Source organism: Rattus rattus, chromosome 1, assembly GCF_011064425.1.
Source record: "Rattus rattus isolate New Zealand chromosome 1, Rrattus_CSIRO_v1, whole genome shotgun sequence".
NCBI classification, from domain to species: domain Eukaryota; kingdom Metazoa; phylum Chordata; class Mammalia; order Rodentia; family Muridae; genus Rattus; species Rattus rattus.
Genome location: NC_046154.1, coordinates 64,420,043 through 64,444,252, shown reverse-complemented (window position 1 = coordinate 64,444,252; position 24,210 = coordinate 64,420,043). Strand labels below are relative to the sequence as shown.

The 24,210-nt window shown below is 36.4% G+C and overlaps 1 pseudogene; it reads right to left on the bottom strand.

Annotated features, from left to right (window-relative positions):
- Nucleotides 1-251: 251 nt before the first annotated feature.
- LOC116893072 lies at nt 252-14,742 on the bottom strand (annotated as a pseudogene).
- Nucleotides 14,743-24,210: the final 9,468 nt, after the last annotated feature.

Sequence of the window (24,210 nt, the reverse complement as noted above, 5' to 3'; positions counted from 1 at the left end):
AGCCGAAGCTATGTCACCAGACCCTGTCTTAAAACAGCAAAAGAAAGAAGAAAGGAGGAAAAAAGAACGATCCACGTCCTGTGGTGTTTCAAACACCACATCTGGGGGCTGAAGTGGGAGCGTTAACGTAAGGTTGAGGTCAGCTTCGGACATGAAGGAGACCCTCAAAAATTATTGCAATTATTTGTTTTGCTGTAAAGCAACTCTACAGCCGTTACTCACGTTCACAGATTCCATGGTTTTCCATTTTCTCATGACTTTGATTTCTTTTTCTTGGTCCCTGGATCTGGTTTGGGCTTGGTTGACTGAGGCTTGGGCTGTGTACCCAAACTGCTTTCAGAAATGTCTGAGTCATGCGATTCAATCAGAGAACTGTGGGGATGTGGACTCTGCGGCACTAAGGACTCTTATTGGGTAAAACGGTTAGCAGGATTTCCTTTTCTCTCAAGAGAACAGGGCAGACTTGGAAGGGCGTCTTCTGTGTCGGTTCTTGTTTTTCCTTATTTATGGAAGACACAGATGCTGTTGTCCGTCCAAATATGTGGCTTTTCAGTGATGGGATCACCACTGAGCATCTTTCAAACTCAATGTCAGTCTCCAGCTTCTCCCAGGCTTGCTTTCAGTGAATGGGAGTGTACCAGGCGATGGCCTCACGGTTGGGCTTGCACAAGATGGTCGTGCAGTCCCGACTGGATTGGAATCTGCTCTGTTCCTCCCAAACGAAGTCCGTTGGCTGCTGTGGCTTTGCCTCCGAAGCTGCTGCCCACACGGTCACCGTGCAACTGGCTTGCATTGTGATGTTGTGTGGGAATCGGAACAAGGAGACTGCGTGTCAGTTCACGTTTTGCTGGAGGATGTAGTTTCCAATCTCCACTTCCTTCTCATTGGAGGAGTTAACAAGCCTCACAAAGAAACCCTTGATATTTACCTCAGCTATTTTAATGTCTCCGAGAGAACTTGATACAAACTGGCCAACTTCCTCAAGAATCACAGAAAGGTGTTTGCTCAGGTCCTCCGCTTGGGATATATGCGATGTGAGCTTCTTCGAGTCTCCAAACAAGGAAAGGAAATAATCCTCACCATCCCCCAGAACGTAGTTATCCAAGTCAGAGCTTGGTTGGGGCTGCTTCTTTAGAGTCATGAGGCTTGTGCCTGTAAAGGTACAGAGTGGAATCTTGACATCTGCCTCCATGTTCTCTCCACGGTGTGTGTATGCTCTTGTGTGCCTGTGTGCATAGATATGCCTGCTTATTTTTCAGCCTTAGGCATACAATGGCAGGCATGTTAAGGTAAAAGGACAACCTGCAGTAATGGATAAGTTTCCTCATTATTTCATGTAGGGTCTAGGGCTAGAATTCCATTTACAAGGCTTTCAGGTAAATACCTTTAGTTACTGAATTATTTCACCAGCACTAGAAATACCTTAAACATTTATTATATACAGTTAGACAAATAGACTTTTCAGTCATTCTATATACTTATATTACTTCAGGCTGGAACATAGAAGAGAAATTAAAAGCTCCCTTGTGACTTGGTATTTTGAGATGATCAAAATAGATTGTTTTCTATTTTTTCCTCCCAACATTTAAGCTCTCTACTTGTTTTTACTTTGTATAAAACAATGGTTAAACTTCTAATTATAATAACTTCTATTTATCCTTTAATTCCTTCAGATTTTGTCTCATGCATTTGTAAGCCTTTTTTAGGTGTATGCAAATTTAACTTATTTTGCTCTTATCATCTCAATACTTTGTTTCTAATGGCTTAACATGTATTTATTTTTATTTATCCTGTTTGAGGTCTGTTGAGTGTACTGAATCTATATGTTAGCCTTTAGGTAATCTTGGGAAGTTGTAAGACATCTTTCAATCTGTTGCCTCTAGATTTTATTAAGCTGACCAGACTTGGCGATTGTATGTTTCAGGTAGGAGTGTGGCATCTTTACTAATCAGAACATGGGTTTAATGTGTGTTTTAAAGTTGCCATGATTGTAACATCTATATTGTATTAGGATGGTATGTCCCAATCTTCTTTTCCTTTGAAAGCCATAGAAATTTTGTTTAATTCTTTGAGTAATTTATTAGTTTGTATAGTTTTCTAATTATTTTTGAACTTTAGTGTAGACAACTAAATCTTATTTCAATCCAATGGGATGGAAGTTTGTATGTGTTTGATCATGAAACAGATCCAAATAGCAGTAGATCACAAATTGTTTCTTTAAACGTGGTTCAGTATTTATGGATTTTTTTCAGATAATTTTAATGTGCAGTTAGGTGTCGAGTCTCAGATCTCAGAAACATTTCACTCAGAAATGTTTCTAAGAGCTTAGAACAACTGGTGTATGTGGTCAGATCCCCTTGAACAGTTCCAGGCTCAGCTCAGGGCTTACACATCACTTATTAGAATCACTTTTTAAAGTTCCCATTGGTCCAAAACCACCCAGAGTTTCTAATTTTCAGGGACTTGACCTGAATTTATGGTAGAAAGCGATGGCTTCAGTTTTGCTGGTTTGCCAAATACCTGAGGTATTTAAGTGGGGGTAGGAAGATGAGAGATGGGAAGAAAGGAAACAGTTTTATTATTTCATTTTATACTACAATTTAGTGACCTAAGAAAAGATTTTATAATCTGTAATTTTTAGGACATTCAGAGAAAAATAACATATTGTTATTGTTATCACTGTCTTGGAATCTGGAGTAGAAGAAAGAAAAAAAGCAAGTAAGCAAAGGTTGAGCTTGTTTTGGGATTATTATCTTACTGGTGTTTTTGCAACATTTGTGCTACCTTGAAGTTCAGATTGGAACAAAAAAAAAAGATAGAAAAAGCTCCTTTCTGGCTGAGTGGTACTTTGAGCTGCTTTAGAGATTGTTTTCTGATTTTCTTTCCAACATTTAAAGTTAGGGAAAGGTTGGGGAACACATTACTTACTAGATTTTTACTAGAACTGGAATTTGAATTAACTTCAAACAGGAATCTAGGAAAACAAATAATGGTAAGAAAAAATAGTGAAGAAATTGTTGAATAAAAAAGAGGAGGTTCTGGCTTGCATGCAGTGTGAGACAACACCCAACCACAAATCTGTGTGAGTCGAAAATGTATACTTGGTAGATAGGATGTCTTAATAAACAAGCTGAGCTGGGAACGAATCTGAAATGATCTAAAATGAGCTTGGGTCTTATTTATGGAACATGCATCTGATGCAAGGAAACAATCACAGACTCTTAAATCAGATGCCCATCTGAAAAACTGGAGCAACTGCTCTTGGCTGTCCTCTGCTCATTACCTGTAAGATCGTTCTGAGTCTACAACTTTTCCTCCATCAGGAAAGAGATAGCTTTTGTGTATGTAACTCTCTTACACCTTGCACAGCCTTTAAAATATAAGTAGTTACACTGCTTTTCCTCTGATTTCAAGGTGGATAAAGAAAATGCAACAAGAACAATAATTAAAAAATTAAAAATATTAAAAAATAAAAAAATAAAACCCAATACTAGAACAAGACTGGATTCTGATTAATCATGGTGAAGTATAGAGGAGAATGAGCTTCCCCAATAACTATTGGCAACACAGTTATACAAATAGAAACTACAGTCTGTCTCTTAACCCACTGACCTATATATTCCCATATAGATGACACTCACATGGTGTCATCTGCTGCATGCATGCATGTGCAAACACACACACACACACACACACACACACACACACACACACGAATAAATAAATAAATAAATGCAAAAACCTTAGAAACCAGTACACAAATTTGGCTGCTGAATAATTTGTAATACCAAAGAACATTATTTAGTTGTGCTGCAGGAAACACAGTAAAGGATAGCAATTTTCACTAATGTTAATTTGTAAATGTCTTAAAGATATTTGGCTCATTAAGTCCCAATAGGTTGATGTATATGTTAAAAGGAAAATGACATGTAATAAAGAATCTATAGCCATATTAATCCTGACATAGCTCTTAATCTTTGCCCCAGAGGAGGCTCACATTCAAGCTAGAGATCCAGAGCCAAGGACAAGAAAGAGATTTTCTTCTTTATGATATTACAAAAAACAAACAAACAAAAAACCTCAATGTAATCTCCCTGATGTTAGTGGTGTATAAAAGGAATTTTGTTTTTATATTCTATACTTCATTGTTGTTCCTGCACTTTTCTTCCTTTGTAGTTTCTAATTTTGCCGACTCTGTCTCTGCTTTTGCTGAACTCCATTCCCATCTCCTGAAAGTATTAAAGTTTCAAGTGTCCTTTCTCTTGGCAGGTGGCTACTGCCTCAACGCCTTGCCTTTTCTCTCTGCTGGTTCTTAGTGAAGGCAAGCTTAGTCTATTTTTATTTTATTCACCTTTCTTGGTCTTCTCTGGTAGGCTAGCTCCTGCATTTTAGGGATAAAATAAACTGTAAGATTATACTAGTACTTATAGGTTTATTTCTGTATGGTTAGTATAATGGCACATTAGAAATATTAGATTTGTCAATTGCTCAATGTAAAATCACTTATCAGCTGGCCTGGAATCACTCACTGTCATTCTCTTCATGTTTGTATTCATTAATTGTGGGGTCTATGTTTTCCATATACATTTGAATTATAATCACATATGAGTGAAGATTATGACAGGAACTTGGATTAAAATGAGTTAAAAGATAAAATGGCATGACAATTAGAAAAGAAATAAATTGTCTCCAGTGTCCAAATTCTTAACTTCTATCAGAATCAGTGGCTGTTGACCAGAATTAATTTCTTTTTAATATTTTGTGCTAAAATATAAGTTCGGCTTTGCTTTGGGCTTCCACACACAGGTTAGAAATGATGAAGCATTGCAATTTCAATAAAATTTAAAATCAATGTTCTACATTGAGGTTCATTGGAGAACAACTCCTAATATAGCCAGCAATGAGTCACCAATCAAACAGAGACAGATGTTATCATTTTAGTGTGGTGCTTTGCTCAGTGCACCAGCACAACCACCACTACCACCACCACCAACAACAACAACGCCGCCACCACCACAACCGCCACCACCACAACCGCCATCACCACCAACACCAACACCACCAACACCACCACCATCACCAACACCAACACCACCAACACCACCACATCGCCATCACCAACACCAACACCACCAATACTACCAACACCACCAACATCACCACCATCAACAACAAAAAGTACTGAGTGCTGAATGCACATATATAGATACACAGGCATGCCTATTCACCTGCTCCTACTTCTTCCAAGTATAATCGCTGGGTTTGCAGCTCTTAATTGATACGCTCAGGTTCAACTATTACCTGTCCTTTGCCATTATAAGTGCTCAGTGAAAACTGATTTTCCCAACAGCAACAAAAGTTGTAGAGATTAGGAACTTGCATTAAGACTTGGATTACCTTGGTTTTATTTCCAGCACTGCTATGTATTAAGCTTAATAGTATACAGCAAGTAGATTTCCTTTGATCTCATTTCTCTTGTTTTTTTTTTTTTGCTTCCTTTATTTTTTTTGAGGTTAAAACATGATTACATCATTTCCTCCTTTCCTTTCTTTTCTACAAGCCCTCCCATATACATACAGTTCTTTGCTTTTTCTCAAATTCTTGTTACATTTCATGGATTGTTGTTGAGTGATGTATATATATATATATATACACATATATATATACATATATATATATATGTATATATATGTCTCTGTTCATGACATAGTCATGTGTGTGACATGAATATTTCTGTTTTTACAAATAATTGAAAAATACGTTTTGTAATTTGACTTTTCACTTTAAGAGTAATATATATGGAGCAATGGTCCTGCAGAGGTACCCATATTGGTTTTGCCTCCTTTCAATTAGTAAACATAAGATTAAAGAAACCAATGCAATTAGAAAAGCAAATTTAGAAGAAACAATATAACCTTCCTATACTTTACTTTTCCAGAGGACAATTTGTCTCAGCCTTGCAACACAGTTATCAAGAGTATTATACCAAGATCAGACAATCTCCCACTTCTTCCTTTTTACTTCTCTTAAGGGTTTCTATTTGGTTATATTTTATCTATCTATCATCTATTGTTTGATTAAATTTTCTTACAGATAATCAAATGGCGGGAGCCCTTTGTTTCTGGACTATAGGCCGAATGATTAACCAAGGCTATGTTAATTACTTTATTTTTCTTTGAGACAAAGTTTTTTTTCCCTGTAGCCCAGGTTGTTCTATAACTGATTAGTGTAGGCTGGCTTAGAATTCGTGGTAATCTCACTGTCTTAAGGACAATCATTGTACAGTTATCAAAATGGCTTGTAATGAGGAGTATTAATGTGTCAGTCAAAACCCTTTAGGAGATCTTAGGAAAGAACTTACTCATGTAATTTATTATTAAAGTGGTGTGATTTTGAGAGATAAAGGCAATACCATTAATACATTTTCTACTGGAGAATTCTTGGGTTATATAGTGATACCTTACCTCAAAACCACATTTTTCCCTGTATGGAAGCAAAATCAGGATATTTGGTCATAGTACTAATGAGAAAACCTCATTTTCTAAAGTGCCATCAAATATTAAGATGTTTAATCTTTTAAAAACAAGAAGCAACTATTATAAAAATACTCACCACATGTTCAAACTGTTCTGACTACATCACTACTAAGGATGCCAGGAGGGGAACTTCTGAGATTTTACTAGAATCAGGATGCTTTAATTCCCCCACTCCCTTTAACCTTGGTTTAGCGAAGTCTGAATTAAGCTTTCTTTCTGTCTTAGCATTTCTATTGCTGTGATGAAACATCATGGTTAAAAGCAACTTGGGGGAGAAAAGATTTTAAAATAAGATTTTAAAATAAGAGATAAGTAAAATAAATATTTTACTTATACTTTCATATTACAGTTTACTTTTGAAAGAACTCAGGGCAGAAACTCAATCAGGGCAGCAGTCTGGATACAGGAGAAGATAGAGAGGCCATGAAGTAGTGATGATCGCTGGCTTGCTCCCCATGGCTTATTAAATCTGCTTTCTTATAGGACACATGGTCACCAGCTCAGGAGTGGTACCACTCACAATGGATGAGACCTACCCCATTAATCATTGTTTAAAAATGCCCTAAAAGCTTGCCTGTCTACAGCCATTCTTAACAAGATATTTCCTCAACTGGAATTCCCTCCTTTCAGATGACTCTAGCTTGTATCAAGTTGATATAAACTAGTCAGCACACATCCTATAAAATATATTTGCCCATATGCAAGTTTCTTGAATCTTGAAATATTTATTATTTAAGGCTACGCAGTCATGATGTCTGATGTCTGATCTTTGATATTTGACCAGGTGCCTAGATAAAGCAGCAGGATAAGGGTGGTATAGGTGAAGAGAGAAGAAACTTGTGGCTATCTGTAGAGTAGTAATCAATGTATGTTTGATTTAGTGTGTGTGTGTGTGTGTGTGTGTGTGTGTGTTGTGTGTGTATGTGTGCTCTCTCAAGTAATTTACAGCATCCTTAAGACATGGCACATGTTCTGTAAGGGAATCTGAACCTGTCTGACATCTCTTTTGATATTAATGGTCAAAACCCATTGCTTGGTTTGTTCATTGTGTCTAATATCTTTCTTCTTTACAAAGGAAGGGGGATAAAGGAAGGATGGTTGGATGGAAGAAGCAATTTTCTGACATTTTCAAATCTTTGAAAAATGTAGTAAAATCATATTCATCATCATTTCACACTCCCTTGTCCCTCTTTTCACTCAGTTTTCTCAAGTAATCCCCTTCATGCATTTCTTTAAATATGCCCTCTTGGTTAAGCCTTACTCTGACGTCATGCTCCAGCTTTTAGGCATGCCTATATCACTCATCCTGTACACTTTCCAGTATCTCTACCAATCATGCTATAAATAGAGATTAAATAGTACTGCTAGAATCACTCACCATTCCCATGCTAATTTAGAGAGCCAGCCCACCTTTGTCATGACCTAGACAACTCACCATAGTGGAAAAAATACTAAGATTTCAAACAACAACCAATTTTAGCCAGACTTCATGGATGTGAATCCATAAATATCCCTTCATTATTGTTTGTAATCTATGTGATATTCATTTCTTTATAAAATATTGAAGGTCTGGTTATTTTGTCTGTATAAATATGTTTGTGTCTAAAACTCCATCCATATTTGAGCTATATTCCCACTGACAGCAGGAGGCTTATCCTTTTTTAGCAGTGCTTCATGTACTCTAGGACCTTGGATGTAGAGTGGTTGAAACTCTCAACAGTGTTAAGAGCCTTTAGCTGGAGATCCAGCTATGTTCTTATTGGGTTGTGTGATTTCTAACAAGCCATCAAGTGCACTAAATGCACTAAATGCTTGTGAGAAAATACTTAAAAGTGTTTACACCAAGATGAGAAGAGTCTCACCTTGGTTAGTTTTTCTTTGTTTTGCCTCTTACCTTGTCAAAGAAAGTCTCCAAAGAAGATTTATAAGTATCACAATCCATTATTCACTACCTGTGTGAAATCTACAGAATAAAAAGAAAAAAAAACATAAATTGGAAGTGAGAATCATATTTAAAGACGAGACCTTTGTCCTTTTGCTTTTCTGTTTTCTCTATGATTTTCTGGGGTTCATGTTTGGATCTTGCATTCAGCTTATGAAGCCTAGATGATTGATTGTATTTCCAATGGTCAGATGCTTTGCTGTAAGCTGTGGTTACATCCTGGAAAATCAGAGTAATCGAATTTGAAGATACTGATGTGCATACTCAAGTAAGATCCTAGCTCTTGGCAGTTTCATCTAGGTCAGGCCCTCATAAATTAAGTGATGCTTCCTGTTAAGTCTGTAGATTTATTGGAGGCCTGACATTGCCTTTCTACTTCTTCAGCTCAGCCAGGCAGCATCTTATCTACTTTAAAGCTAACGTTTTGTGGTACTTGGCAATCCATTTATTAAGGCAGAAAATAATTTCTGAGAACACTGAAAAAAAAAACCAGAAAAATGATGTTTAAATACATGTTTCAGAAATTGTGTAACAATATTTGTTTATTAGAATTTCTTTTTATGAAAAGTTAACACAAATTTTTCCAAAAGCCTTAAGTCAACAGCAGCTTCAAAACAGAAAAATGATATGTTCACTTTTACTAGACTTTATTTGTTCATCTATTCTAAATTGCTTATGAAATCCATACTGTGTGTTGGAAAAAGGCAATATACACATTATCAGCTTGGAACTTCATAGAGGTATACATATATCTGCATTCTGGTTTATAACAACCTAAGTCAAGTGTAACACATAATGTATCATCTTTACTTTTGATGATTGTTTTGCTTAAAGAATTGACAAAAACAAACTACATGTTGAAAACCCTCTATAAAACATACTAGTTGGCAAGAACTTGACATCTTTATACTTCACACGTGATTGTCAAGATTTTGGAAGTCCAAAAATTAATATAGGTGGTACTTCAGTCAATAAATATTTGTTGATCTCAATCTTTGTTTTTTTCACCAATAAGGATAAAGCTAAAAATATCAAGATTGGCATAATTATAAGGGACTTTTGGGGCTAAATGATCATGTCTGTATGATTAATCCCCTACTCATAAAATAAGACTTTACTAAACACTCATAAAAATTCATAACTTTTACAGAATGAAAGAGAGTGAAAAGCACAGAGGGAGTCATGATAGACACAAAACATCTATGAGGCTGTAGATAAGAGATTGTGCCTCAAGGGGATGTTGGTTGAGGTGAATTTTATAGAAAAATCTTGGAAAACCATATAAGAAATGGACATCATTAAAGTACAAAGTGAACCTTACTGAGAAACATAGTGAAGTCAGTCAGACTCCCAACCAATTATTCTCTCATAGAGAGATATTCTTGATGGAAGTGTAGTTAGTCAATGGTAAGTACAGCAGTAGACAGGCTCTAATCTTATCCTGACTTACATTCCACAGAAAATCCAAGGAAAGGTCTAAGAGCACCAAGACTATTTTCTGTGGAAGGAACTTTCACTAATTAAACATTGGACTCCTTAGAGCTGGATTAAATTATCCAAAGTGAAGAAAGAGCCACAGTTGTCAACCAGCAAGAAGTTGGACTGACTGACTGTTAAGTGGCATCATTCCTGTTATTATTATTTTTTTAATGATCACATCTATTTCTTTGATTGTGTGTTGGGGAGAGGGGTTCTGGGGTGGAGGTCAGAGAATAACTTATGGGAACTGATTCCTCCTACCAAGGGAAGGAAACCTGGTTACTAGGTTTAGCAGCAAGAATATTTACTGTTGATCTGCTGACACCTTCATTCCTGTCTTAAAACTGTTATAAGGTACTTTATGCTGATAGGATTTGGAGTTAATGGTATTAATAAGGAGCCTATCTTAATTAGGATTTCTATTGCTGTGAAGAGGAACAATGACCATATCAACTCTCATAAAGTAAACATTTAATTGGAGCTGGCATATAGTCTCAGAGGCTTAGTCCATTACCATCATGGCGGGATGCATGGTTGCATGGAGGAGACATGGAACTGGAGAAGGTACTGAGAATTCTATATCTGGATTGGCAGGCAGCAAGAAGAGAAGTTGCTACAATGGTTGTGGCTTGAACATATGAGAACTCAAAACCTGGCCTCATTACACACTTCCTCCATCAAAGCCACAACTATACTATTAGAGCCATACCTCCTAATAGTGCTACTCATATATGGACCCATAGGAGGCATTCATTGACACTATTACAGAGCCCTGGCTTTGTTTCTTTCCTTTTTTTTTCTTTTCTTTTTTTCGGAGCTGGGGACCGAACCCAGGGCCTTGTGCTCGCTAGGCAAGCGCTCTACCACTGAGCTAAATGCCCAACCCCCCTGGCTTTGTTTCTTAGTCATTGCTTTGTTATGTGAGACATTACCTACTATGAAGACCTGCTGTCTGAGGAATTCTAATGCACATGGGTAGGTAAGAGGAAGTTTTGAGATGGGTTTCACATTGCAGCCCTTGCTAGGCTTGAACTTGCAACAACCTTCCTTCTTCAACCTTCTGAATGTCATTTGATTATAAGCTATATGCTTTATGTCAGTTCTGCTACCTCAACATAAATTATCTCAATGTAAATTCTGTGTAAGTAGTTGTATATTGCATTTGCCTTTGCTTCTTGAGTTGCTGGAATCAAACTAAGAGTTTTATATATGGTGGACAAGTACTATATCACTGAACTACACCCCAACCCAATAATTCCTTCACTTGGTCAAAAATAAGCAAAAAGAACTCCTTAGAGAGTTCCAGTAAGAGATGAGGGAGTGTAAAGTGAAGGCTGAGTTAGTCCATAGGAAGAATGTTAAAGATTCGTATGAAAATAAATGGGGTAAGGTAGAAAGTTTGCTGCAGGGAAGAGCTCTGCCTGCTCTTCCAGAGTCCCAAAGTTTGATTCCCATTTCTCATAGGACTCACATAGTCACTAATGATCAGCAATAACTGCTATTCCAGGGAAACTGATTCTCTACTGGCCTCTGTGGGGACTGAACCCAAGTGGTTCATTTTTTATTGGATATTTTCTTTATTTACATTCCAAATGTTATCCTCTTTCCTGGTTTCCCCTCCAGAAACCCCAAAACCCATTCCCCCTTCCCCTGCTTCTATGAGGGCAGAACACTTTTTATCCAGGCAAAATAGCAACACACATTAAACAAACAAACAGATATATAAATGAACAAATAAATAGAATTAGAATGACCATAACTAAATAATAACAACACACACACACACACACACACACACACACACACACACACACACACACATACATCAGGGGGTCATGTGATCATGTGGTGACTCGGCATGTAAAGATGCTTCCTCTAACCAGACCTGAGTTCCATCCCTAGGATGTCCATGGAGAACGTAGAAAACTTCCTCCTGAAGGTTGCCCTCAGATATCCACACTTGTGCCCCCTAAAAATAAAAAGAATGTAAAAAGAATCAATTGAAATCAAATCTTTATTTGTATTAAGATAGAAGCCAAAGACATTGATCTAGCTGATCTGCGTGCTGAGGTGAAGTTGCTTAGGCCTAGGATACCTACAAATGTTAAGAATAAGTAGTAGGGTCTTGTAGGAGAGGTGGCTTGTGCTCTTTGTAAACTTCCTGACTCATGGCGGTACTTGCCTTGAATGAAGCTCTTCTGCACTGATTTAGGAAGTCATAAAGCTTGGTCCTAAGAGGTTACCAGGTAGATTTTTCTTCATTTTTGAAAGCTACACTACCAGCAAAACAATCAAGAAAAACAGTAATATTCAACGTTTACACACAATAGACTCAAAGCCATCTGGAACATGATTTGTTTCTCTTGGCTGTCTAAAGCCAAGCAAATCCAAATTTCTATTGTCAGATACTTTTGTCTTCTAATTACAAGTGCTTATATGGAAAGTTGATTTATGTGGGTTTAATTTATTTACATATATTTACATTTGACTCTTTAAAATGTTCCTTCCAAAAGTTGTCTGCAACTGTTTGAGCATGTAAAGTCTTTTGAAATATGAAAATATTCCTTTTGCCAATTCAGAGTAAATGTAGAAAACCTAAAGTTTGGTTTTAACTTAGTAATTTCTAAACATCAAAAATCATGTTATCTGTCCAACAGTACACAACCACCAAATTGAGATAGAACTCCAAAGTAGGCCATCTGGCTTCTCTCATGTCTGAGCCATTTTGCCTGTGCCCAAAGTAGATTTGGGGTAATTAATAAATTCAAGATGAAAATACCAATACTCCAAAAATCACTCGAATGAGATGAAACTAAACACTGTATGTCAGTTTCATGCTGGTAAAATTCAGTTACTTAAGCACTTACTAAACATTTTTTTGCAGTTCTAACATTTATTTATATATTTTGTTTGTTTGTTGGGACAGAATTTCATCTATTATCTGCTACTGGCTTCAAAATCATGATGGTCCTCCTCCATCAACTTCCAAATTTCTGAATTTACAGGATTGAGCTGCCACTCTTTTTGTTTCTCTGGCATTGAAGCTGCAACCTCATTTCTCTCTGTGTATACCTGTAGATATTTATTCACTTTTTTGAAAATTAAAAGTAGATGCTTCTCTCATCCTGACCACAGTCTACCTTTCCTCCATTGCTCCCAACTTCCCCTCTGCTCTCTCCCAGATCCACTCCCTAGCCTTTTTTCTTAAGAAAAGAGTATGCCTCCAAAAGACAACACCCATACTGGACAAAGCAAGTACAGTAAGACATATAGAGCTCATATAGAGCTTGGGCAAGGCAACCCAATAGGAGGAAGATGCCCAAGAGCAGGCATAAGAGTCAGAGATATACCTGTTCCACTGTTAGGAGTCCTACACAATACTAAACTAACAAACATAATGTATACACAGAGGACCTGATGCAGACCCATTGGAGGTCTCCTGTTTGCTTCAAAGGGCCATGTTTACCTGGCGTCCTCCATCCTTTCTGACTCCTATGTTCTTTCCTGCTTATTTTCAGTTGGGTTTCCGAATCTCATTTTGAGATAGCATCCTATTATCTCAGGCTGGCTTCAAACTCAGATAGCTGAGGATGGCTTGACCTTTCCATCCTTGACCTCTGGATTATTGGCAATATAGGTGTATGTTGCTATGACCAATTTATGAGATACTAGAATTTGAAGATAGAATGCGTTTTGGTTTTGTTAATTTTCTTTGTTTTTTTCATGCAAGGCAAGCTGTTTACCAAGTGAAGTACGTTACCAATCATAAATGCCTACTTCTTTTGAAAGGACATGGTAGTTACTCTAATCTAAAAATTGTATTAATTGTTATGCTTACTCTGAAATATAAGGACAAATGAAAACCTTAAAGAAGTGACTATTTAAAGCCTGATTATTGTCCCAAACTTTCTTGCAATCTTTTTTCCCCTCATTCTTACCATATACAAAAGCTAATATGCATTGAACCATTGTTAGCATAAATAACATTTTTACATTTACTCAGTGTGTATGCATGCATGTTTTTGTGCACATACTTACGAGGTTATAGTCCATTTGTGAAGATTAAAGGACAACTAGCCAGAGTAAGTTCTTTCTTTTTACAATATAGGCTCCAGAGGTTGAACTCAAGTTGTCAAGTGTGATAATTGCTAAATTAGCTCACCCATCCCAGTGACAGATATAAGTATACCCATTGAACAGACTGAGAGTGAGAATTCCAAATCTATCTACTTGCAGCCTTATTGTCATCCTTTGTTTTCAAGAAGTCAAGTTAATTACCAGACTCTGAAGTAGAAACTTAGATGTTTGAGATTCCTGTAACATAGTTTCACTTATCGTCCAGAAAATTATGGATCTTTAGAAGGAAAATGGGGCAGTGGGTTTCAGTGAAATATGCAGAAACAGTTCCTCAGTTAAAGAACAGAGATCAAAGGTCCATGAAACCAAGAATTTTAGGAAGAAAATCAATGTTTGCATTGCTTATAAGAAAATGCCTTTATGTGCAATGTATTGACAATGGATGATTATAGATTACACCTAAATAATTTCACTGAATAAAATTAATCTTTTCCACTATGGTCACTTGATAATGGACTGTAAATTCCATATAATTAAAATAATTTTGTTTTCTTCATGTAAATGCCCCTCTGGTTCACTGAAGAGTAAGCACAATGATCTGACAAAGAATCAGTCTTGTTGAATTCATTATCTGCCAGTTTACCTGAAACTGAACTGAGTAACAAAAGGGATTTTAGTCACCAGACTGTTGACTTCTGAATCAACCATGGTTGAGGGTGTAGAGTTAGATCTTCAAAGGCAGAATGTGAAATAGGCTTCAGGGAATGTTAAGATGTTGACACTTCCCACTAGCATAAAAGATAGAGTGGAATGTGACAGTTCTTAAGCGACTCAGATAATGCAGCTGCCCCAAAGGGCTTCATTCTTTGAAGCTGAATTTACTTTCTTCCCAGTAATTATATGTAGTAAAATAAACTCACAATCTCAAGTCTAAGATATGTCCGCAATCTGTGCTTATGTTGATCTTTCTTTGATTTCATGTGACTTATCATCATACTTTGAATCATGGTGCATTGTATTATTGAGGAAAAACGGATTACATGTAAGTCCAAACTTCTGACTATTCTAACTAGAACACAATAAAGTTGCTGGCTGTCTTGAAAGTACATTTTCTGATAAATAAACAAATGCATGGGTATACTGAATTGTTTTATTACTTATTTTGTTTTGATTTTAAAATATAACTTTAATTGAGGTAGAATTAAATCACTTTCTGTCTCTCCTTTATCCTTCCAGACTCCCCACACTCTATTTTTATCCCTGACAACACTCCTCCTAAGATCAATAGTCTCTTTTCCTCTTATTTTACCACACACACACACACACACACACACACACACACACACACACACTCTTATATTCATCATCACCCCCCCACACACAAACACACAGGTTACATGTTTATATAGCATTTTGAGTGTGTGTGTGTGTGTGTGTGTGTGTGTGTGTGTGTGTGTGTGTGTGTGTGTATGGTTTCAGGACTGATCACTCATTCTGCTCTGGACAACCAATAAGGGGGCTCCTCCTTGAAAGGGTAAATTCTCCTACACCCAGCATTCATTAGTTGCCTGTAGTTCTTTGCCTAAGGGTAAGATCACAAGAAATTTCCTCATTGAAAACTAACACGTCCATTAATACAGCTATTGTCCCTTTCTTGTTGATGCATTCATTTCTAAGGAGAGATTGTTTTATTGTAGACTTTCTGGTAGTCTATTTGTAATCTTCCCATCTTTTCTTACATGATGTTTCATGATCTTTAGATGCAGATGCCTTGTTGCAAATGTGTCCACTGGGGCTGTTCCCTTTCATTGAAAGGAACATCCAATTTATAATAAGAATGAAATATACATTACAACAAAAGGTAAAAAAAATTTTTCTTACGAAACTAGGACCTTGACTTAACAAATTGCATCACTTATTAAAAGTTATTAAGTGACTTATAACAGCAACAAAGAAAACAATATATATGATACCATTTCACCCATCAGCCCATTTGACACCAGCAACTTTGAGTTCCAGGACCACTTGCAAAACCCAGTGACCCCTTAACAAATTTCTCAAGATTGATAGTAAGAATTTTTAAGTTTGAAAAAAATGTTAATTAATCACTTAGCAATGGCAGTAGCCAGACAAAGGAATATTACAAACAACCTTATCCCAGATGCTTAGATCCACTCAGGAAAACACAAATGACATAAATAACCAAAAATGTGTCTTGTCAGCCAATTAACAATATATTACAAATAGTAATATTTTGTGGGAAAAGCAATTTACCTAATGTGTAACACAATGATTTCAAAACAACAATTTTAAATATGCTGAAGGAACTCAAAGAGGTTATGAACAAATGCTTGAATGAGAACCAACCAACCAAAACACAAACAGTTGAATGAAATAATCAAAAATAATTCAAGATATTAAGATGTAATTTATTAAAGAGATAGAAACCCTGAAGAAAAGCAAAAATGGAATAAAACTAGAAATAGAAGCTCAGAAAGTTAAAGGAAAATAGCAGCAACAGATTAGATTAGACAGAAGAGAGATAAGATCTTGAAGAGGAAATAGAAAAAATGTATCACTAAGCAAAAGCAGATGTTATATATGTATATGGAGCATGAAGTAAATCTGGAATAATAAAAAAAGAACAAATCTATGATAGGTTGTTTCAAAGCAAACTTTCTGGTAGTCTATTTGTAATCTTTCCATTTTTTCTTACATGATGTTCCCTGACCAATAGGTGCAGATACCATGATAGAACAACTTCAGCAAAGAGGATGGGTATAAAATTAACTCAAACAAATCAGTAGCCTTCCTCTACTTAAAGGATAAACAGGCTGAGAAATAAACTAGGGAAATGACACCCTCACAATAGTATCAAATAACATAAAATACCTCAGTGTGACTCTAATCAAGCAAGTACAAGAGCTGTATGACAAGAACTTCAAGCCTTTGAAGAAAGAAATTGAAGAAGATCTCAGAAGATGGAAAGACCTCCCATTCTCATGGATTGGCAGGATTAATATAGTAATCAATCTATAGATTCAATGCAATACCCATCAAAATTCCAACTCAATTCTTCATAGAGTTAGAAAGAGCAATTTGCAAATTCATTTGGAATAACAAAAACTCAGAATATCAGAGAATTATCCTCAACAATAAAAGAACTTCTGGGGGAATCACCATCCCTGACCTCAAGCAGTATTACAGAGCAATAGTGATAAAAACTGTATGGTATTGGTACAGAGACAGGCAGATAGATCAGTGGAATAGAATTGAAGACCCAGAAATGAACCCACATACCTATGGTCACTTGATATTTAACAAAGGAGCTAAAACCATCCAACAGGAAAAAGGATAGCATTTTCAACAATGATGTTGGTTCAAGTGGAGGTCAGCATGTAGAAGAATGCAAATTGACCCATTTTTATCACCTTGTACAAAGCTTAAGTCCAAGTGGATCAAGGACCTCCACATAAAACCAGGTACACTCAAAGTAATAGAAGAAAAAATGGGTAAGAGTCTTGAACACATAGGCACTGGGGAAAATTTCCTGAACAAAACACCAATTGCTTATGCTCTAAGATCAAGAATCAACAAATGGGACCTCATAAAACTGCAAAGCTTCTGTAAGGCAAAGGACACTGTCATTAGGACAAAATGGCAACTAACAGATTGGGAAAAGATCTTTACCTATCCTACATCCAATAAAAGACTAATATCCAAAATATACAAAGAACTCAAGAAGTTAGACTCCAGAGAGCCAAATAACCCTATTAGAAATAGGGTACAGAACTAAACAAAGAATTCACAGCTGAGGAATATCGAATGGCTGAGAAGCACCTAAAGAAATGTTCAACATCTTTAGTCATCAGGGAAAAGCAAATGAAAACAACCCTGAGATTCCACCTCACACCAGTCAGAATGGCTAAGATCAAAAACTCAGGTGACAACAGATGCTGATGAGGATGTGAAGAAAGAGGAACACTCCTCCATTGTTGGTGGGATTGTAAACTGGTACAAATACTCTGGATAACAGTGTGAGGTTCATTGATTATTACATATAGATGTCTGTTTACATTTCTAACAATAATTTTTAAAAGGAGGCCCCAAAAATATAAGAAGAAAAGGAGACATGAATATAGCAGTGAGATGTGGTGGAGGGCACTAGAGAGAAGTGGAAGAAGTTAGTCGTGGGTGAAGATGATCAAAACACCTTCTATAAATATAGGAAATTTTAAGAGTAAATAAATATTGAAAAAAATCTATACTTCACTGACCTGGAAAATCTAAAAGACATGTATGAATTTCTAGATATATATGACATATCAAAATTAAATCAAAATGTATTAAATAATTTAAAGTGTCCTTGACAACCAGTGAGACAGAGCAATTTTTTAAAACTTAACTAAATGAAAGCCCAGGACCAGATGGAAACATTACCCAGTTCTATGTGACATACAGAGAAGGTCTAATACCAATATGATTATCAAATTATCCTATAAAATGGAAAAGAAAAGAAAACTTTGCAATTCTTTTATGAAACCAGTAATACCCAAAACAGACAAGTTCCAATAAAAATGATATTATTGGCCAGTTTCTAATGAGCATAAATGCAAAATATATCAACAAATTATTTGCAATTCAAGAGCATATCATAATATTATCTATAATTATAAGGCCAGATTTACCTCAGCGATGTATATAATAATATAGAACAACAAAATGGATTAAAAAACAGAATTCATCCTTTTGCTTCCTCCAAGTAGAATACCTTAAATAAAAGGTAGACATTACCTCTGCTAAAAGGATGGAAAAATTCAAACAAATGGACCCAAGAAGAAATCTGGCATAGTCATTTTAATTTCTGACAAAAGAGACTTAAAACCAAAACTAATCAGAAGTGAGGAAGGGCACTATATACAGACAATGGGAAATCTACCAAAATAACTTTGCAAATATTAGGATTTGTGTACCAGACACTCAGACATCAAAGTTCATATAAAAGAGACTACTACAAATTAAACCACATATTGACTCTCACACAGTAATAGTGAGATGGTTTTATACCTTACTCTCTTTAACAGACAGGTCATTCAGAAATGCTAGCGTTAACTGAAGATACAAGTCAAACAGACCTAACAGATGTTTACAGAACACTTCACCCAAACACAAAGAATATACCTTCCTTTTAGCACCTCATAAAACTTTCTTCAAAATTAACCACGTTCTTGGACACAAAGCAAGAATCATACCAGAAAATCAAAATAATACCCTGTATCTTATCTGACCACCATGGATTAAAGCTGGATATCAACAGCAACAGAAGCAACAAAAGGGTTTACAAACTAATGGAAACTAACTCACTACTAAATGAAAAATGGGTCAATACAGACAGATATTAAGAAATTAAGGACTTTCTAGAACTGAATGGAAATGAATACACAGCATACTCAACCATATGGAAGGCAATGAAGACCATTCTAAGAGGAAAATTCCTAAGTGTCTTCATAAAAAATTGAATAAAATATATACTAGTAAATTAACATCATACCTGACTCTATAACACTGATTCTCAAACTTCCTAATGCTGCAACACTTTAATACAGCTCCTTGTGTTGTGGTGACTTCCAGCTGTAAAGTTATTTTGTGGCATCTTCATAACTGTAATCTTGCTGATGTTATAAATTAGAATACAAATATATGACATGGAGGATACCTGATATTTTGATAAGTGACCACCAAAGGGTTAGTGACCCATAGGTTGGGAACCTGTGCTCTAGAATAAAAGAAATCACACCCAAAAGAAGTGTACAGTAAGAAATAATTAAGCACAGGGCTGAGCTCAATGAGATAGAAACTGGCATAGCCATACCCACTGGAAAGGGTGAATTCATGAAGTCAGCTCGGCTGTTTGTCACAGTTAATGCTGCAGTCACTGTTATTCTATCCCTCACTTTTAGGTTTTTATCTCTGTGTGTTACATTCTTGGGGACTTTCTGCATTATGATTCATTTTATGTCTTTTCCTGAGAAAATTGTCAGAGTCTTTTTAGGAAAGTACTAAATTTACTATCTCTTCTGCTTTTAGGGAAATAACTTTCTCTGGCTCTATTTGGAAGTCTGTCTTCCTTATGCCCTGGAGTTATGATAAGCACAAAGATGCTAGGAATTTCTTTAGGAGGCCATGACTCCAGGAACTTTTTTGAAGGATCCATCCAATCTCAAGGGGTAAAATTGGAACAGGGTAAACGTAGAGAGAGTTGACAAACACCAACTGGCCCAGAGAATTGGTAGCAGATTCAAGACTTCTTTTTACAATATGCTTGGAATTCTTTTAAAATGTAGCTTAAAAATAGGAGACCATGCAGGGTAATAGAGGAATGGAGGAATAGAACTCAGCAAATAAGATAGATGGACGACAATAACTTTATTATTATTCCTACTTAATAACATAGATATGAAAGTATATGAGTAAAGGGGATTAGATATTAGTATTTGTTATTCATAAAAAGGACTAGTTCAGATATTTAGTGTTTGCCTGGAGTGCTTTAAAACTGCAAAAACTGTCAGCCTCAAATCAGATTGTCATATAGAAATTTGTTTGCTTTAGCAGAGCCATTATTTAGATTCTTTAAATTGTAGTTATATGGCTGATAATAATAAAAAATATGTTCTATTTGTACTCTCTAATTGTGACTGAACTTGTAAACCTGGACATGTGAAAAATCAAACATAAACAATGGGTCCAGGTTAGTTGAATATGTTGGTCCCCTTTCCTCCTGGTTCCTCAATCCTTCTCCCAACTCTTTCAGCTCCCCAGCTCCATCTAATATTTGGCTGTGGGTCTCTACATTTGTTATGGTCAGCTGATGGGTGGAGCCTCTCAGGGGACAGTTATGCTAGGTTCCTGTCTGCAAGCGTGACCGAGTCTGATTAATAGTGTCAGGGAGTGTTTCTTGCCCATGTGATGCATCTCAAATTGGACCAGTCATTGATTGTCCATTCACTTAGTCTCTATTCCACCTTTGTCTTTATTCTATGAAACCAGTATAAATAAAAAAGCACTCTTTTATTGGATGTTTTCTTTATTTTAAATGTTATCCCCTTTCTGGGTTTTCCCTCCGGCAACCACCTATCCCATCTCTCCTCCCCCTTCTTCTATTAGGGTGCTACCCCACCCACCCACCCACTCCCTCCCACTTCCCTACTCTGGCATTCCCCTACACTGGGGCTTCAATCTTTCACAGGATCAAGGGCCTCTCCACCCACTGATGTCCAATAAGGCTATTCTATGCTATACATGCTGCTGGAGCCATGGGTTGCTCCATGTATACTCTTTGGTTGGTGGTTTAGTCCCTGGGAGCTCTGAGGTGTCTTGTTGGTTGATATTGTTGTTCTTTCTATGGGGTTGCAAACCCCTTCAGCTTTGTCAGTCCTTTTTCTAACTCCTACACTAGAGACCCTATTCTAAGTCCAGTGATAGACTGTGAGCATCTGCCTCTGTATTTGCCAGGCTCTGCCAGAGCTTCTAAGGAGACAGCTATATCAGACTCCTATCAGCATGCACTTCTTGGTATCTGCAAAAGTATCTGGGTTGGGTGTCTGTATATGGGATATATTCTCAGGTAGGACAGTCTCTAGATGCCATTTCCTTGAGTTTCTGCTCTATACTTTGTCTCTGTATTTCCTTCTGTGAGTATTTTGTTCCCCCTTCTAAGAAGGACTAAAGCATCCACACTTTGGTCTTCCTTCTTTTTTGAGCTTCATGTGGTCTGTAAATTTTATCTGGGGTATTCTGAGTTTTTGGGCTAATATCCACTTATCACTGAGTACATAGCATGTGTCTTCTTTTGTGATTGGGTTACCTCACTTAGGATGATATTTTCTAGCTCCATCCATGTGCCTAAGAATTTCATGAAGTCAAAGTTTTTAATAGCTGAACAGTACTTCATTGTGTAAATGTACCACATGATCTGTATTATAGCTGGATCCTCAGGTAGCACTATGCCCAATTTTTTGAGGAACCATTTTTGATGTCCAGAGTGGTTGTACAAACTGGTACAGAGTGCTGCAATCCCACCAGCAACGGAGGAGTGTTCCTCTTTCTCTACATCCTTACCATCATCTGTTGTCACCTGAAAGTTTTTGATCTTAGCCATGCTGACTGGTGTGAGGTGGAATTTCAGAGTTGTTTTGATTTGTATTTCCCTGATGACTAAGGATGTTGAACATTTCTTTGGGTGCTTCTCAGCCATTTGATATTCCTCAGTTAAGAATTCTTCGTTTAGCTCTGTACCCCAATTTTAATAGGATCATTTGATTCTCTTCAGACTAACTTCTTGAGTTCTATATATATTAGCCCTCTATCAGGTGTAGGATTGGTAAAGATTTTTTCCCTATCTGTTAGTTGCTGTTTTGTCCTATTGATAGTGTCCTTTGCCTTACAGAAGCTTTGCAATTTTATGAGGTCCCATTTATTTGTCTATTGTTGATCCATGTGTCCAAGACGCTTCCTTACTTCCTCTTCTATTAGTTTCAGTGTATATGGTTTGATGTGGAGTTCTTTGATCCATTTGGACTTAACATTTGTACAGGGTGATAAGAATGGGTCATTTTGCACTCTTCTACATGCTGACCATTAGTTGAACCATCACCATTTGTTGAAAATTCTCTTTTTTGCACTGTATAGTTTTCGCTCCTTTGTCAAAGACGAAGTGACTATAGGTGTGTGGGTTCAGTTCTTGGTCTTCAATTCTATTCCATTGATATTCCTTCCTGTCTCTCTACCAATTCCATACAGTTTTAAATCACAATTGCTCTGTAATACAGCTTGCGTTTTGGGATGGTGATTTCCCTAGAAATTTCTTTATTGTTGAGAATAGATTTTGCTATCCAGGGTTTTGTTATTCCAAGTGAATACAATAAAAGAGAAGAAAAAAGAAAAAGGAAAGGAGGATTTAAAAAAGGAAATACTCTGATTGCTAGTAAGTCAGAGCTTCCAGATTTCCTTGATCACCATACCTCCTTCTCTAACTCCTTTTTATCTCTATGCAAGTCTGTCAACTGTTGGGGCTTTTCCATGGCATGGAACAACAAAGCACTGTAAATAAATGGCCAAATTAAGAGTTGGTTCTCTGAGAAAAATCAGTGAGATTGACAAACTTTTATTCAAATTAACTAAAAGAATAAGAGGGAATTCCAATTAATCTATTCAATATAGTATGTAGAGTCTTAGCTAGAGCAATAAGGCAACTATTAATAAGCAATAAGGAGATCACAGAGATCCAAATTGCAAAGGAAGAAGTCAAAATATCTTTATTTGTGGATGATACAATAGTATGCATTAATGATCCTGAAATTTTCACTGGAAAAATACTCTTCTATCAAAGGAGCTGGATAAATATTAACTCACAAAAATCAGTAGCCCTCCTATATATAAATGGCAAACAGGCTGAGAAAGAAATCAAGGAAACAGAATCTTCAACAATAAAATCAAGTAACAAAATATCTTGGAATAATTCTAATCAAACACCAAAAGAAGTGTATGACCAAAACCATTAAGGCTTTTGAAGAAAAAAATTGAAGAAGATATCAGAAGTTGAAAAGAACCCTTATGGTCACGGATTGGTAGGATAAATACATCGAAAATGGCTTTCCTACTAAAAGGAGCTAGAACTTCAATGCAATCTCCATAGAAGTTCCAACACAATTCTTCACATACCTTGAAATAACAAATTGAAGCTTCATAAAGAAACACAAGAAAACCAAAAGAACTAAAAACAACTGCTAAGATATCACCATCCCCTATTTCTACAGAGACCTTAGTTTACTATAGAGCTATAGTGAAAACAGCATGGCATTGGCACAATGGCAGACATGTTGATTAATAGAAATTAAATGACGATTCCTACACAAATCTATGGACACCTGATTTTTTATAAGGAACCCATCTCTCTCTCTCTCTCTCTCTCTCTCTATATATATATATATATATATATATATATATAGTGTGTGTGTGTGTGTATGAATAGACGGTATCTTCAACATATTGTGAAGAACATACTTCAAAACTTCATGAACAAGAATCTAAGTAAGTCTGTAGTCATTATCCTACCCAAAACTCAACTTCGAATGGATCAAAGACTTCATAGAAGAGGAAGTTGGGAATAGTATTCAA